This window comes from Chroicocephalus ridibundus, chromosome 2 (genome assembly GCF_963924245.1).
Source record: "Chroicocephalus ridibundus chromosome 2, bChrRid1.1, whole genome shotgun sequence".
Lineage (NCBI taxonomy): Eukaryota > Metazoa > Chordata > Aves > Charadriiformes > Laridae > Chroicocephalus > Chroicocephalus ridibundus.
Window position 1 is genome coordinate 146,975,110 of NC_086285.1, and position 15,199 is coordinate 146,990,308.

The 15,199-nt window shown below is 51.1% G+C and overlaps 1 long non-coding RNA gene across 6 annotated transcripts; it reads left to right on the top strand.

The window, feature by feature from the left end:
• The first annotated feature begins 44 nt into the window (after nucleotides 1-44).
• Nucleotides 45-13,973, top strand: LOC134512178 (uncharacterized). 6 transcript variants are annotated; one of them, XR_010070064.1, is made up of 6 exons: nucleotides 2,684-4,242; nucleotides 4,786-4,966; nucleotides 6,635-6,771; nucleotides 7,283-8,369; nucleotides 9,731-10,344; nucleotides 12,186-13,973. It is a non-coding gene; the product is annotated as an uncharacterized LOC134512178 (long non-coding RNA). The 6 variants fall into 6 exon arrangements; XR_010070062.1 differs by having other exon boundaries at nucleotides 10,153-10,344; XR_010070063.1 differs by lacking the exon at nucleotides 7,283-8,369 and having other exon boundaries at nucleotides 10,153-10,344; nucleotides 12,186-12,357; nucleotides 13,009-13,973.
• The last annotated feature ends 1,226 nt before the right edge of the window (nucleotides 13,974-15,199 follow it).

Sequence of the window (15,199 nt, forward strand, 5' to 3'; positions counted from 1 at the left end):
CGGCCTCTCTCTGACCAATCGCCGGCAAAGGTGTGTGAGGCGGCGGCCAATGGGCGCCCGGCTGCCCGCGCGTGATCGGCGGCTGCCCCGCGGCGTGGCCTGTGTGTCGGCGCGGCGTGTGCGCGGCCCCGCGGTGAGTCCCCGCCGCCGGATGAGTCAGGGCCCAGCTCCGGCCCCCCCCGCCCCCGCTCTGCCGCCTCCCATCCTCCCGCTCCCCGCCGGCATGAGGTGAAGCGGGGCCGCGGGCGGGGTGGAGGGGAGCGGTGGCCCGGCAGCTCCGGCCTCCGCAGGCTTCGCTGGGCCTTCCCCCCCCCCCAACAAGGAAATACCGCGGCTGGGAGCCCCCGGGCCCAGGCAGGGAGGAGGCCCAGGCAGCCGCCCCTGCGCGGAGGCGGGGTGGGGTGGGTGTGTTGGTGCCACGCGTCGGGGTCGCCCCTCGTTTGCAGGCCGCGGCCGCGACGCGAAGGGCAGACAGGGCCCCCCTCCCGCTCCCGAGCACTGCCTGCGTCGAACCGGAGCCCTGTGCGGCGGCCGGGAGCTGTCAGGGGAACCCCAGCCCCCTGCCGGCACCCTGGCTCCGCAGTCTCGGGGGGTGTCGCGGCTCGGCGGGGCCCAGCTCTAAACCTGCAGACCACCCCCGGGCTCTCTCGCCCCGCTTCCCGGCAGCTGCCGTTCAGCTGGCTTGGGTAACAGCTGCCAATTAGCCGGGTCACAGCTAATTACGTTACACTGCAGGCTGCGGCGCTCCAGAAGCGGTTTGATATATTCTGCTTGGTGCAGAGTTTGAGGCGGATTCTTTTTACTGTCAGGAAGTTTTGGTAAAGGCAGAGAAGGGGGCTGCGTGTGTCAGCAGCCGGGAAGCGGGACCCTGGGCCGGGCTACGGCTGTGGGTGCCGCTTGTGCCAGGGTGCCATTCTGCTCTAGAAACGCTGCTCGTGCTTCCTTACGGTTCAGTTCTATTCCTCCTATTTATTCAGCTTCACTTCAGAGATCTCTTCTCCTCCCAGGCAGTCCAGCCTCGTTCACTCAGAGCACTTTTCTATTTATTTTTTTTTTCTTCTTCTAAGATACGGCTTCCCACCTTTCCCCTTTTCAGTGGTGTCGTAGTCCAGTATTCTCTCATTCTGCTTAATTTTTCTTCCCCTTGACAGCCGATCCCAATTGACAGAAGGGGTCTGCCAGCAGGTTATGTCCTCCTGTAACTTGCCTGGAAACCTCCCAGAATGTTTAATTATGTGTGCAAGTGAAAAAAAAAAAAAACAACACTGCAAGAGTAGCCAGTGAACAGTTTCTTCAGCCTGAAGGAAGAATGAGGCTATAACAGTTGCAAAACACAAGCACAGAGTAAAATATAATTTAAACCAGTTCTTAATTAGTTCAAAGACTTGTGTATTGACAGAAGAGTGGTTATTTTGTTCTCAGGAAGACACTTTTTTTTGGTATTGCTTTAATTCCAGTATTTCCACTGATGCAATTTCTGTTATCCGGCTTCACGCTGATAACCCATATGCATCTAGTGGGATGCACTTTCCTGTTGTGCCCCCCTGCACCAGGCTGCCAGTGAGATCCCCCTCTCCTTACTCCTACAGCTTCCACAGTTGTCACGTCTGGGAAAACGTGCTGCTTGACAGAGGGAAATCTGCATCTCCCATCTTCTGTTTCTGTTGTGTAACCTGAGTATCTGCTCGCCTTTTGGCCAGATTTTATAAGATCCTTGCTGTGCCTGCAGGGAAACTGATTGGTTTGAATGCCCTATCTAGAGGGAGTTCCCGAAAGAGAATTCACTTCAGGATGATCCAAATGCTTTTCACTAGTAGTAGCAAGCAGTTGTTTACAAATTACTCCCCTGGATCCCACATCTCAAGGTTTCTTCACAGGAGAAAGTGTGTTTACTGTGTGTTCCCCACTGAAATCAACAGGAAAAAATGTTGATGAAATGGCTGCTTGACTCCCGGAACATGCTCTCCTTTGCCAAAAGGTGCTACTGTCATGCGAGGCACAGCTGGGAAAAGACTTACAGGCTCGTAAGTGCATCTGTCTGCATCCGCTCCAGCTGAAATAAAGGCTGTGGAACTAATACACCATAGTTCCTGGTGAAATTCTGTGTCTTCTGTTATGGTTTTTTGTGATTGTAATTGTGTTTATTTAAAACATTTTGAAATATTTTTCGAAGCATATTATTGCCCCTAAAACCAAATCTGTAAAATTTTCACCAGCTTTTTGGTTTAAACCTCTGTGATAAATAACCTCCCAAAACTAATAGCTTCTACCTGCACCTCAGCAGAAAATTAGGTAGATCTTTGTCACTTCTTTCACCCTTAAACATATGTGATGCATATACACAAGATTTTTATTGATATAATGATAACTTTAGTGTTAAAAAAATCCAGTTGCCAACATGAACTGAAGGTCTGTAACATGAAATAGCATTACTATTTTTAGTTTACTTGCTATGGCAAGATGTTGGAGGTATGTGATGCTGTACTTGTGGAAGTTATGGTGATTCTGCAGTAATTTTCTAGAAGAAGTAAACTAGTCTTTGGAGAAATCATTTTCAAATTTATTTTCAAATATTTTCAATTATTTTCAAATAAAATGGAAAGATGAAGAAATGAGTATAGTGGCTTTTGAGGTGGATCGTGTGCCTCTGCAATTTTTCATATGGGTAGCTTTCAGGGGACACCGCGCGAGGCAGTTTTAAAAACTTGGGAGTTTTGGCCGTATCTCTCTCAGTTCATGCAACGTGGAGTAGGATGTGGCCCAGACAGGTGCTTCTGGACTCCGCTGTGGCATAACTATGAGAAAATAACGAAGGGCTGATTTGCCGTAACAGCTCCTGCTTTGAGTGGCCCGTTCTGTTTTCTTCTTTTGCTGCTCTAATTCTCTCTCCTCCTGTCCTTGCTTTGCCTCCTTGTCCATACTCGCTCTGGCTTCCCGATAAGACCTCTTGGCTCTTTGCTTTTGTAGCTGTGGGTCCTCGCAGCACCCTTTCCAGTGGTAACTCGCCACCAGCTGTCACCACTCACCTTTCCCCGTTGCTGATCTCACGTGCCCTTCGCGCACACCCTGCTTTTAATACCTCTTAATGCACCTTCCCTTCCTGTGACATCTGGGCTGCTCTCGCTCCATGAAAGCCTCTCCCTGTGGCCATTCGCGGTGCACCTGCCGGAGCCTGCCCCACGCTACCTGTGGCCTTTCATTCCCTGCCACCTCATCGTCTGTTTCTGGATTCTCCCTATCGGTTCCTCCCCCACCGACACCCCCAGGGTGCTCCCAGCTCTGCCTCCACAACCATCATCTTTCTTTGCTTCCTTTAACCAGCTCATTTCAACTTTAATTTCCAGAGCAACCCTCTGCAGCTGCTCCTGTCATCAGTCTCTGCTATTCCAGTCCCTTAGGAAACCTCCTGCTCATTCTCCCTCCTCCCACGTTAGTGTCTGCCCTCACCCTTGGGGTTTGTTCCCGCCACATCAGCGCTTGTCTAATGCCGCTGCCGTCCAGGTGCCACAGGACCTTCTGGCCCCGCAAGTTTCATGTTATACACTGACCAAGTCGAAGTGTGCAGAATGGCTGGGGCTGGGTCAAAATCCTGTTGTGCTTTCCCTCTTCAGGCCCTTTAGGTCGGATCTTCGGGTGAGGTCTGGATGCTGATTGTGGTACTTGGAAGGGAGCCTGGGCTCTGTAAGAGACTGCCTGGTGGCCTGTGGGTGACAGGGATGCAGCTGGTGAGAGGGTGGAGAGGGGCTTCGCTGTGCGTGTCCCCCACAGGCAGGCTCGACTGTCACCTCAGTGGCATGTCCTGTAGCCACATTGCAGCTGGCCTTGGGTTGGGAAAGAGCAGCCCTCAGAAGTGAGGAGATTTAACAGCTCCTTGACTCCTGTACCCCACGAGAGCTTCGTGTTCCCCCTGAGACCTGGGCACCCAGCCAGGAGCCCTGCATGTGTGTGGCACCGCTGTACCCTCCCTCTTCTTCTCCCCCTGCACTCACGTAGCCTGCCCTGTGCCCTGCCTGTGCACTGCAGGACAGAGCTGTCAGAACCACCTCTCCCAAAAATAATCTCTGCTTTAGAGGTTGGAAAATGTGACAGCTCATTTTCATACGCGGAGTGATGCGGTGGGTGCCTGAAAGCAGCTGAGGCTGAGGGGGTGGCCAGGGAGAGACAGCTCTGAAATGGCAGGAAAGTGGCAGCTGGGGAACACGAGAGGACGGACGGAAGGAAGGAAGGACGGACGGAAGGAAGGTGGCAAAACTGAGAATAAGGAGGGGGCGGAAGGAGGGCCGGAGGCAGCAGACAGCGAATTCGGGGCAGGAGAGGGTTGTAGAGTGTGGGGCTGTTCTCTTTTCTCTGGCACGCCTACTACTGCTCGTGTTCGTTTATTAATAATTGGAAAAATGCTGCTACAGACGGCACTTGCAGAGATTTATAAACCAGATATCTGAGGAGGTGGACCATATAATCAGCAAGACTGCAGCTTGTCTCCTTTTTTGCCTCCTCTAAAGTCTTTTCATACCCCGTTTTTCTCACACATCCCAGCCTTAGGAAGAACCTGCTTTGTCCCGGTTCTGCACTTGCTCATTAGAATACCAGGTGAAAACCAGAACTTATTTGTCATTAAGACTTCAGTTTGTGCATTTTAGTTTGCTTTACCAGTCTCAATTGCCAGACGGAGCAAGTCCTGTTTGGCTGGCAGCGCTTAGTTCCTCCCCAGCCCTACATGATTCTAACCCTAGTTTCTGCGTACGTGCGTTTTACGCAGTATTGCTCATGGCCCTTTTTCTCCAGAGCGTTTGTGGCTGTTCCTGAGTCACCACAGTTCCAGTCCTGCCGTGCCTGCTCAGCGCCGTTCAATGGAAGGCTTCAGAGGCTGTTAGCAGCACTGATGTTTGCACTGCTGCCATAGGAGACAGCCTGGCAAGGGGAAAAAAAAAAAAAACTCAAACACCCCTAATGAAGCCTAGGACAGGTAAGAGAAACTTCTTTTTGGCAAATGAGCAGTTTTCAGTAAAACTGATTTTCTCTGGCAATCACTGGAAGCAGCTAAAGGATAACTGTCAGTTCACATGTATCTGTATTTTCCATTCAGTTACAGAGAAGCTCAGGATTGTGGTTTTACGCCGCCCAGGAGAAAACGGACATGTCTGCGTTTTTCCTTGGGAAGATGTTTAGGGATTTTGACTTTTAAGTGCTTGTGGGTTATTTATGTATGCCTATTACACTGTATCTTAAGTTTAAATTTCCCAGAAAACCACTTATTCAGCCTGCAGGTCATATTCTTCTGATGTGGAAAGCTAAATTGTCATGGGATCGGAAAGATAAATTAGGGAAGAGAATGGGCAACGCGGCTGGTAAATCACTGGCCAGCTGTGTAACTGCAGTCCTGTCCAGCAGTCCGGGGGCTGAGGCTGTCGGGCAAAACTCCAGAATTTCACCCTGCTCTTAAGAAATACAGCTCTGTTATCTGTGGCTTATCTCGGCTTTAGGACATGGAATTAAGAAGGCGTTTTAAGGCGTTTTATCCTAAACTCTTGGCTTCTACATGCTAATAAGCAAGAGACGTTTTCCGCTTGTGACAGGACACCACAGGGGATTTTTAGCCTCTGATGTTAGATGTTTCACAGAAAACTATGGGGCAGACGGTTATTTTATTCAGAGCAGGAAGAACCTAGGTGAGTAGATGATTGCTTCAGTATGCACTACACATTGTGAGAGGTTTTCTATTCAATTCCTTCAGTGCAGGACCAGCCACAGGACCAGAACTTTCCCCAGGTCCTGTGGCTGTCACAAGAACTGTGTTCCTTCTCAGGCCACAGGACAGGACAATGGTGCTGGCTACAGCCCTGCTTCCCACCTATCTTTTTGGAAGGGCAGCCAGAATGGGTGTCTGCTCATCTCAAACCAGCCAAGTTGCATACTTGCTGCATGTCTTGGTCCAAGAAATCCCGGGAATTCTCTGTAGTGGAAATCAGGAGTTAATATTGGAATGATTGGTTGATTCTTTCCGTGCAGATCATGCTTCCTGTTTCACTTCACATGGTGTGACCGTTTGTTTATTTTTGTTTAGTATCTTGTGTGGTTTTTCTTCGCTCGTGCAATGCTGGTGGTTTTGTTGATACCTCCAGTAAAGGGCAACATTGTTGGGTCCTGTGCGTGGTGTGGAGATATGCCATTTCCCAAATTTTCCAACAACATGGATTCCTTTGAAGAACTGTGGAAGTGTATGGCAAAGTGGCATTGCTTATTTGCAGACAGAGCTTGGAAAATACCAGAAAACACAACTGAGAACCTTTTCTGCTTGCGAGGATGACATACGGGTCTGTGTGTTCCACCACTTTGAATGGTGTATTTATTATATTCAGAGTTTTCCCAGCGTCATGATTTATTCAACTATTTGGTAGAAAACCTAACTGATTGATTTGAATTTCTGCTAACAAAATCATGTACTTAGAAGCTGAACTGTCAGCCAGCAAGATGAGAAGGAGACAGCCTCTAAGCATTGTAGAATGAGCTAGTGTAGCTAACAAAGCCACCTGTGCATGCTATGAGATCACATAAGTGTTTTATCCCTGATGGAAGCATTAGAAACACATTTCTGTGCTTTTCCATGCCAAAACAGCATTTACTTGTTATACAGTGACTTAACGGCTGCTGCATTTCAAGAGTTCCTTGGATGGGCTAAATCGTGGAGGTATGAAGGAGATGAGACAGTGGTGATGTTTCAGTATGGTACGGAAGTCAGCAGGGACAGCTTTGCCTTTCCTCCTAACACAGGTAACAGCATTTCTACACCCCCATTATAGGTATTTTGTTAGCAGTCATGTGAACAAAAGTCCTTCTTTTCTTTAAACCTATTTACCTTTAATATTTTTTTAACTATTGGCTACTTTCAGTCCCACGTGACAGATCAGATAGAGATGTTGATAGCTCCTGCAGTGTTCATTTGTTGATGCTAATACTTGATCCCACCCCCCCTGCAAGCCTGCTGGTTTATATTCAAGCAAGCAAATACTCCCTGGATAGGAAAATGCAGGTGCAAAAATGCAGGTAGCATGTCCCACATAAAATACAGACTAAGGTGCGTCCGGTTCAGCTCCCTGCACTCGATACACTCCTCCCATACGTGTCAGCAGGCCTTGAGCTCTCCCATATCCCGCTGCTGTCCCTTGCCAAATGCCTGGCTCACATGCCACACCCTTGGCATCATGGTACAAAACACACCACTGGCATGCTGTTAAGCAATCTACTCACTATTAATAATTGATTTAATTTTTTTTTTCCTTAGGATGTCACAGGAACTAAGGGCAGAGGGCACACTTGGGGCCCCAAGGCCTTGCATTTCGTTTAAAGAGACATCATAAGAGTCACAGCTTTGCTGCTCAGGTAGTCTCTTGGCAGCAATGTAAGAATTGAGCAATACTACTTTAAGTTTTTCAAACAAGAGCCCATGTGAAAGCCAGCTTTGGTGCTGCTCAATGCAAGTATCTCCGCTGTGATGTGAGACCTATGCAAGGGGCCGGGGAGGAGATCCCTATTTACTCTCCAAAAGCACAATGCGCAGAGACGCTGTTGGCTTTGTCAGAGACCACAGGGAGGGAACCCCTGTCAGTGGGGTTGCTCTCATTGACCAGAAAAACTCGCCCAAAGATTTTCATCAGGTGTGCCAAACCCCTGGACTGTGCTGATCCCTGTGGAGTGGTTTAGCTGGAGATCGCACAGATTGTGCAACGTGCAGCCCATCCCAACCACCTGCGTTGCAGCAGGGTGCTGGAATCTCACTCTTCCCTCGGCTCTCCTCTGTGCAGCTGGCTTTGTTCCTGCAGCTCAATTTGAGGGACACGCACCTCATTTGTGCAGCTCCCCATGGGGATAAGTGCCTCAGCCCAGCAGCTCGCCATGGGAGATACACAGCTCACTGTTGGTCTTGCAGCTCACTTTTGGAGAGAGTCCCCTCTGTCCCGCAACTTGTCCTTGGAGACGTGCTGCAGCTTGGTCCCACAGGTGTTCACTCTGCAGGAGCCACAGGAACAAGGAGAATGGACTGTGTGGGCCCTGTTTGAGACGACATGCAAAGTGGCACCCTGACCTCATGGAGGCTCTTCTAGAAGAGGACACTGGCTTGTCCATAGTAGGCAGGGCATGCTTTACCGATAGAATCTGCGGTGCAGACTGAGCCCGTGTAGCTAGTTACGGTACCCACAACTCTGCAGTGATTGCCAGCCTCTGGTCCGTTGAGATGAGGACCCAGGGAGTGATGTGCCGGTGTTAAAGAGCTGGCAGCCAGCCTTGTGAAGACCTCATCAATCTGAACCCACCTGTGACTGCTGTCTCCCTGGTCCAAAGTCTCCGCTCTGTGAGGGGAAGAAGGGATGGTGGGTGAGGTCAATGCCTGGAAGGGTGTAGATGCGTAGGCATGGGTCTGTTGCAAAACAGCCATGGAGGGCTGTGGAATGTGGCCTGAGCTAGCAAGCGTGCTGGCACAGGAGACCGAGGAGGCTTGGGGAGGTGGGAAGCGCAGCTTTTCCAGGGATGCAAATCATCTGCTCCAGAGGCTCCTTGTTGTGAGCAGCCAGGAAGCGAGCCATCTTGCACTGTTTGACCCTGGGCCCAAGGTTGTCCTCGGGTTCAAATAGCAAAGTGAATATAAATGTACCCAGAGTCACTATGGGTGGAGTTCATCTGAGATTAGGTGCTTATAACACAAGCGTCTGTTTTTATAGCTGTTTTTATAGTCAGTGGAGTGCTAGTAAATATAAACCACAGGGTTCGGTCATGTTTAATTTTTCTCTGATGTGGGATGAATTGCACTCTGAGCTCTGTTGACTCCATCTCCCCTGCTGATAACGGGAGCCTGGGCAGCTGCCACAGGTGGGCGAATCTACAAAGCAGGTGGAGTGAGGTGAGGTGGATCCCACCATCAGTGCTTGCGAGGCTAACGAGAACCATCAGCTGGGCAGTGGAGAGATTTGTGGAGGGACGTTCCGAGCGGGCTCGGGGCTGCCTGTTTGCTGTCTGCTTGGCGTGTTCGTGTGGGTGGCTGCAACTCGGACATAGCACAGACTGCCCTTTACTGCCAGGGCACTTGGGTAAAAACTGCGGGGAGAGAGGAGATACTGTGATGGACTCAAATTTAGGAGAAGTTGAGGAAGTCTGAGGATCTTGCAAGGCACAAAGGAAGTGGAGGAGAAGGGATAATGCAGCTATTGAGATGGGGCACGTAGAGGACAGTTTCAGACCCTGTAGGGAACCAGGCTCTCCCAAAGCAGCTGCCCCGGGGAAGAGCTTGGTTGCCTCTGTGCTGTGTCAGGAGCTTCCATTTTCCCCCATTCCCCCTCGATGTGGTAGGCAGCATGGCAGCTGACTGTCACCATCTCCTGGAGGTTTGCTCTGCCGAGGGGTGGTGGCTCTGTTCTGATGGGTTTTTAGAAATGTACTTGACCACCATGAATCAGGCCCCTGGGTCTGTCTCTTTGGGTGTAGCCGTAAGACTGGGGTCAAAGCCGTTGTGATCTCTGCCGTTTTCAGAGTTGATTCAGAAGCATAGCTTGTATTTTAAAATAATAAAAGTCAGGAGAAGGCTTGCATATAACTAGCTCCATTCTCCCAGGAGAGAACTGACATTCATTTCTCACTACTTCCAGAAATGTTTGGGTTTGTGAAAGTTTTTTCTTTCACTTTCAACATTTTTCTAGTATTTCCCTATTGCTGAGTTAACTTGAGGTGGGTTTTGCAGGTAAGCTCTATTTCTGCACCAAGAGGAATGGCTGAAGCTTGACTGACGCGTTCATTTTCAGCATGAATTTCCGTGAGGCCTTTTCACGGGTGCTGTTGAAAAGTGACTGTCTGGTTTGCAGTAGCGGCAGGACAAAGTGATTCTTGCAAAATACTATTTCATCTCCCTTTGTTTGGGGACTGAAAATGCAGATACTGGGCAGAAAGAAAGAGGGTGTGATTCTACTGTTTGCTGATGCCAGTGCAGTGAACTGTTTTGAGCATGCACTGAAAGGCGGAGTGTGAAAGAAAGAAGAAAGCTTGCATCCAGTTGCTGATTTCGAGAAGCGCTGCTGAAGACCATCTTCACTTATTTGATGGAACCAGTTGTAAAAGAAACATTGATGTTGTAATGTTTGTGTGTGTAACGTGTTTGTTTTGCAGCTGGAACAGCCTTAACTATCAGAAAACAGCTCCATCCCGCCCTGCGGTCAGGATCACGCGCTTACCAGGAACCGTCTTCAGAGCCCTTCCAAAAAAGGACATTTCCAGCACCAACGTGAGTGTGGGTGGAAGAGAAAGCAGCGAGTGAGGGTCAGGGGGTTCTTGTGCCCACAAAAGGCTTTGTCAGATAAGGTGGGTCACATTTTCCACACTTTGATTCTGCTTGTGTCCTCAGCCTTCCCCTGCACAAACCTGGACGCACAGGCGGCGGATGGCATCCTCATGGGTCCTGTTCATGATCAGTGAACTGGCTGGCACCAGTGCTGGAACATGAGTATGGACAAAAGGAGGAAGGTGGAAGCCTTTTGGCTTCCTTTGTCCTCAGGAAGCTTTGATGTTAACCTCAAATCCAGCTCAACCTCATGAGACCGTGTATGGTATAAGCTGTAATGTATAGTTCTCTGGACCAGGTAACATCCATAACAATTCTCCAAAAACCTTTGCCTGCTCCTCGGTCAGGCAGAGGACTTCAGGTTCACAGGACTTCTCGCTCCTGGAGAAGTCCTTGAAACTCCTAAAGCGGGTGTGACAGCCCCTTCTCCTCCATCCCAGTATTTTCTGCCCTACGTGAGCGGCGTTGTCACATATCCTCAGTCTGTCACAGTTTGGATCCGTTTCCCTATGTGCAGTGAATTAAAGGCTCAGATTTCATGTAAGAGCAGCTAGAGGTGTTGTGAATGCTTGCAGTCGTAGTGAAATCCATGGTGTACCATCCTGCTCAGCACACCTGTGGAAGGCAAAGCTGAGAGGCTAACGTACGTATATGAAAAACAAGACCGCGTCTGTAAAGCGTCTCTTAAACTAAAGAAACACAGCGTAGCAACCCATGCTGAAGGAAACTGTATGGATCGGAAACAGGTGATACAGCAACGCCGTGTTTTTTAGGAGCGGAGCTGTGTGTGGCCCTCCATGCACAGACCCCTCTCCCCTCTTTGGGATGACTATTAATAGCACGGGGCATGGCCAGCCCAAACTCAAATGGTGTGTGGGTCTGTTTGGTTACTGCAGGGCTATTTGGCAACTCAGTGTGAATGCCCGTAAATAATCCTGCTGGCACGGGGTGTTGGAGAGCTCGAGGCTTTAGAAACTTTTGGGTCAAATTTACTCTTGTTAAATAAACAATGAGTATTGATTAGATCATATGACAGACCAACCGAGCACTCTTTCAAATACCGCAGCTCACTGGAGTTCATTTTTCTATATTTATATACTCGGAATCCCTTGCATAGTCACTTTGGTGAAAGAAATGTTAAGTCTTTTACTCCTGGAACTCTGTTTACTTTTATATGCGCAGCTCTTTGCACGCGGATAGGAGGATTTTCGAGGCTGCTTAAAGGATTTGGATGCTCAGTTTGTTTGGTTTAGTTGCGGATTTGAATCCCTTAGGCAGATTTGAAAATCTCAGCCATAACGCTTTGCTTATTTTAGTACATCGGGGCAAGACCTTTTCCCTGTTAAAATAATTTCTAAGTACTCTTTTCTTGCTGCCATAAAGTAAAAATGTGTTTAAGTGGAATTCTAAGAAGCATTTGTTTCTCTAAACATATCCATTTATCTTACTCATTTGCTGTTTCGTTTTTCTTAAGTCACAGTCTGTCTATATTTAGTACTGAGTAGAGTAGCAAGGAGCTTGTCAGAACTAAACATACAGATTTATGAAGGCCTTTGATTATGATTATTTATATGGCTTAAACGTCCCGGAAAGATTTTCTCGTCTTAAATCTCTCAGCAGTACAGTTACCTACCTGGCCTCAAACGTGTGTCATGAAAACACCATATGGCCCTGCCAAATGCAGTACTCACACACTCACACACACAAAGGTATTGGTTTGCAGCAGGGAGAGAAATAAAAGCGCGGAGTGAAACACGTAAGCAAAGTTTAGTGGGTGAAAGGCTGCGGGGGCCGCGTGTGCTGCGTTTACGTGAGGGCTGAGCGGGAAGCACTCATGTGGCACCGGCTGTTTTTGGGGCAGGAGGAGGAAAGCACAGCCTGTCTCTGTGCTGCTTCCCGAGCCGGCTCCTTGCCCGCATCCCCGTGGCTGGCCAAGCGCTGCTGGAAGCTCGGCGGAGCTGCAGACGGAGGTGCGCCGTCCCGCTGCCCCCCCAGCTGCCCTGCTGCAAGTAAAACACCGAGCGATGGAGGAGGTGAGCTGAGGGGCTGTGGTGTGCTGGAGACAGCCCACGTGCGGGGAAAGCAAACCCACCCGCACACCGGACTTGGACCTTGTTGTCACTCTTTTCATGTTGGGTTTGACTTCTGGTGTAGGGTGACATGTTCCTGTTTTAATCCCACCGAGGAGGGGGTTTTCCTTGGGAGTAACACACCAAAATAAACAGGACTCCGGGGAATTTGCTGTTACTCAGAGTGAGCTCCGAGTCTGTTACTCAGACTGGCCATGCTTTAAGCACACATGAAGGAAGATACGAACGAGAGGGTTTAGACAGGTTTTTAAACATTACTTTGCCTTCCCTGCCAGCGTGGACCTTAGCTCTCGTTTTGCTTGCAAGTGCTGGAAACGGTGCAGGTGTTTTGTCAGAGAAAAATGCTCACTGACCATTTGTCCCCAGCAGTTTATCAAAGGCTTTTTTTTTTCCTCCCTCGTTTCCTCTCCGAGTTGAAGAACAGGAGCCGACAAGTCAGTCTCCGAGCCCCGTAAGGACCTCGCTCGCTCCCTGCAGCTGCCCCTGCCAGGGGAGAGCTGAGCACTCCTGTGGAGCACCAGCCACCTGCCTGGGGCACCAGCACCTTCCACACTCGTATCCTATAGCTTTGTTGGGTTTTCTTTTTAATTGCAGCCTGGCACATCGCCCCGGTGACACTCAGGAGAAGAGGAGCCTGTGGCTGTCCCAGGTGTCCGTGGCACCTGCCATGGGTGTGAGCCCCTCTGCGGGACCTGCACCCCCAGGCTGAGGATGTGCTCCCTTCGCCTGTCCCCAGACGCGCTCTGGTTCCGCTCTGGTTGAACAGGAGCGGCGGCGGACCCTCTTCCCCAGGGCCCCACTGCCTCGCTGCCTGCCGCAAGTGCGTCCCAGCATCGTGGCGGGGCGCTGGGGAGGGTCTGGCAGCCCTGCTCCTGGTGGGAGAAGTCTCTGCCGTGGGTGAAAGTGCCGACGATGGGCGCAGGGAGTGACGGCTGTGCCTGTCGTCCTCCAGGAGCGCCTGCGGACACAGTTCCTCATCCGCAAGTCGTGCCAGCGCCAGAGAGGCCTCCGGGAGGCTGGCAAACCACCACGTCACCCTCCTGCTTTGCTGCTTCTCCGCAGGCACAGGGCAGCCTGTGAACCACCGCAAAAGGGCCTTCTGGAAACCTATTGCGAAACACCGTGATCGCTGATTTAAAAAAAAAAAAACAAACAAAACACGAAAACAAAACGATCACAAATGCTAGAATCATTTAACAGGCCTGTCTCTGCTCATCCTGCCCTGCGATTTGTAGACAGCACAGAAACTTTACATGAATTATGACCTGGGCACCAAGCCAAACACTGGGCTTCAATCCGGAGCTTGCTTTTATCAGCGTGCTCCACGGGGCAGCAGAGCCCACTGCAGAAGCTGAGTATTTCCATTTCTTTGAAAAAATTAACAACCTACTTAATGCTGAAACAATGCCTTCTGACGTGCTGTCAGGGCCTTCGGCTGGTTTGAGCATAGCTTATTCCAGCCCAGGCTGCTTTATATGTCACGGCGCGTGTCCTCAGCTTCACCCTTCCATTGTATCCCTTATCGGAAGCCCCACTCCTGGGATCTGCGGTCAGTCGTTCAAAATTAAAAATGAGACAAATAACCTTAGATCTCATTTGAGTGCATAATTGGTGAGAAGCTAGGCACTGTACTGGGTAAAGAAATGACCCGTTTATCGAGTGTCTGCCACGGGGACATGACGCAGAAGCGTCCCAGAGCCCAGCACATTTTGTGTGGGAACAGGCAGTGGAATCGAGCCCAGCCGCCCTCTCTCCATGCCCTGCCGGTGCCAAGGGCAGCCCGCGGGGCAGGAGGGCTCAGCACCGGTGGCCTGCCCCAGCTGCCAGAAAAACCTGATCCTTCGGGTGCCGTAAGGGACTGCAGGAGGCTCTGGCGTGGCAGGGAGCACCTGGGGCGCTGCGTCCCCTTTCTCCTCTGCCCCACTGACCGTGGCATGCCTGGAGTTGTCTCCTGAGCCCTGTCCTGGCAAGCCCGCGGCTCTGGCTGACGAGTGTGGATGATACCGGAGCCTCCACCGGGGCCTTTGGTCTGCAGCTCGTCTGCCAGGAGTTTGTTCCCGCTCGCACTGCACCCAGCGTACCTGGTCTGCAGGTTTAATAGAGGTTTGATGTCAAAGAAACTGCCCTGCTCTGAGCGAGGCGGGGGTGCCTCACGGTTGCCAGTGACCAGTTGGGCTTTGCATGGCTGTGCCGGGCTGGTGCCCGGACCTGCAGCTGTGAGTGCTTGCAGGCGGGTGAGTGGCACCGTCAGATCGAGCCCTGAGCACCGAGCTCCAGAGCCAGACCCGTGCACGGGCAGCGAGGGAGCTGCTGAGCTTCATGTGCCTGCCCTTCCGCAGCCGGGCTGCGGCCGACTCCTCCCAGCTTGCTGACGGCCTGGTTTGGGGCTCGAGGTGGTGTAACCCCATGGAAACACCTGAGCAGGTGAAATCCTTCAACGCCTGGGGCTGGGGGGCAGCAGCTGTGGGCGGGCGAGTGCCGTGGGGCACCGGACTCACCGGAGCGAGGGTGCAGCCCTTCGGCAGCGCGGGCGGCGGGAGAGCCCCTGCTCCGGGGAGTTGCAGACGGGGTTAGTTGCACGAAGCTAAACCAGCTTTGCCCTGATGGTTGGTTTCTTTTCACAAGCCACCAAATCAAACGCCGCTTTGGGAGCTGAGCTTGGAGCTGGGAGTCTCTTCTGTCCCTGCCTGTCCCCTGCCTGTGGCAGCCCGGCCCACCACCGCTGGCCCACGTCCTCGCCGGATCCCACCCGGCCCCAGCAGCGCCCTGGAAAAAACGTGTGGTG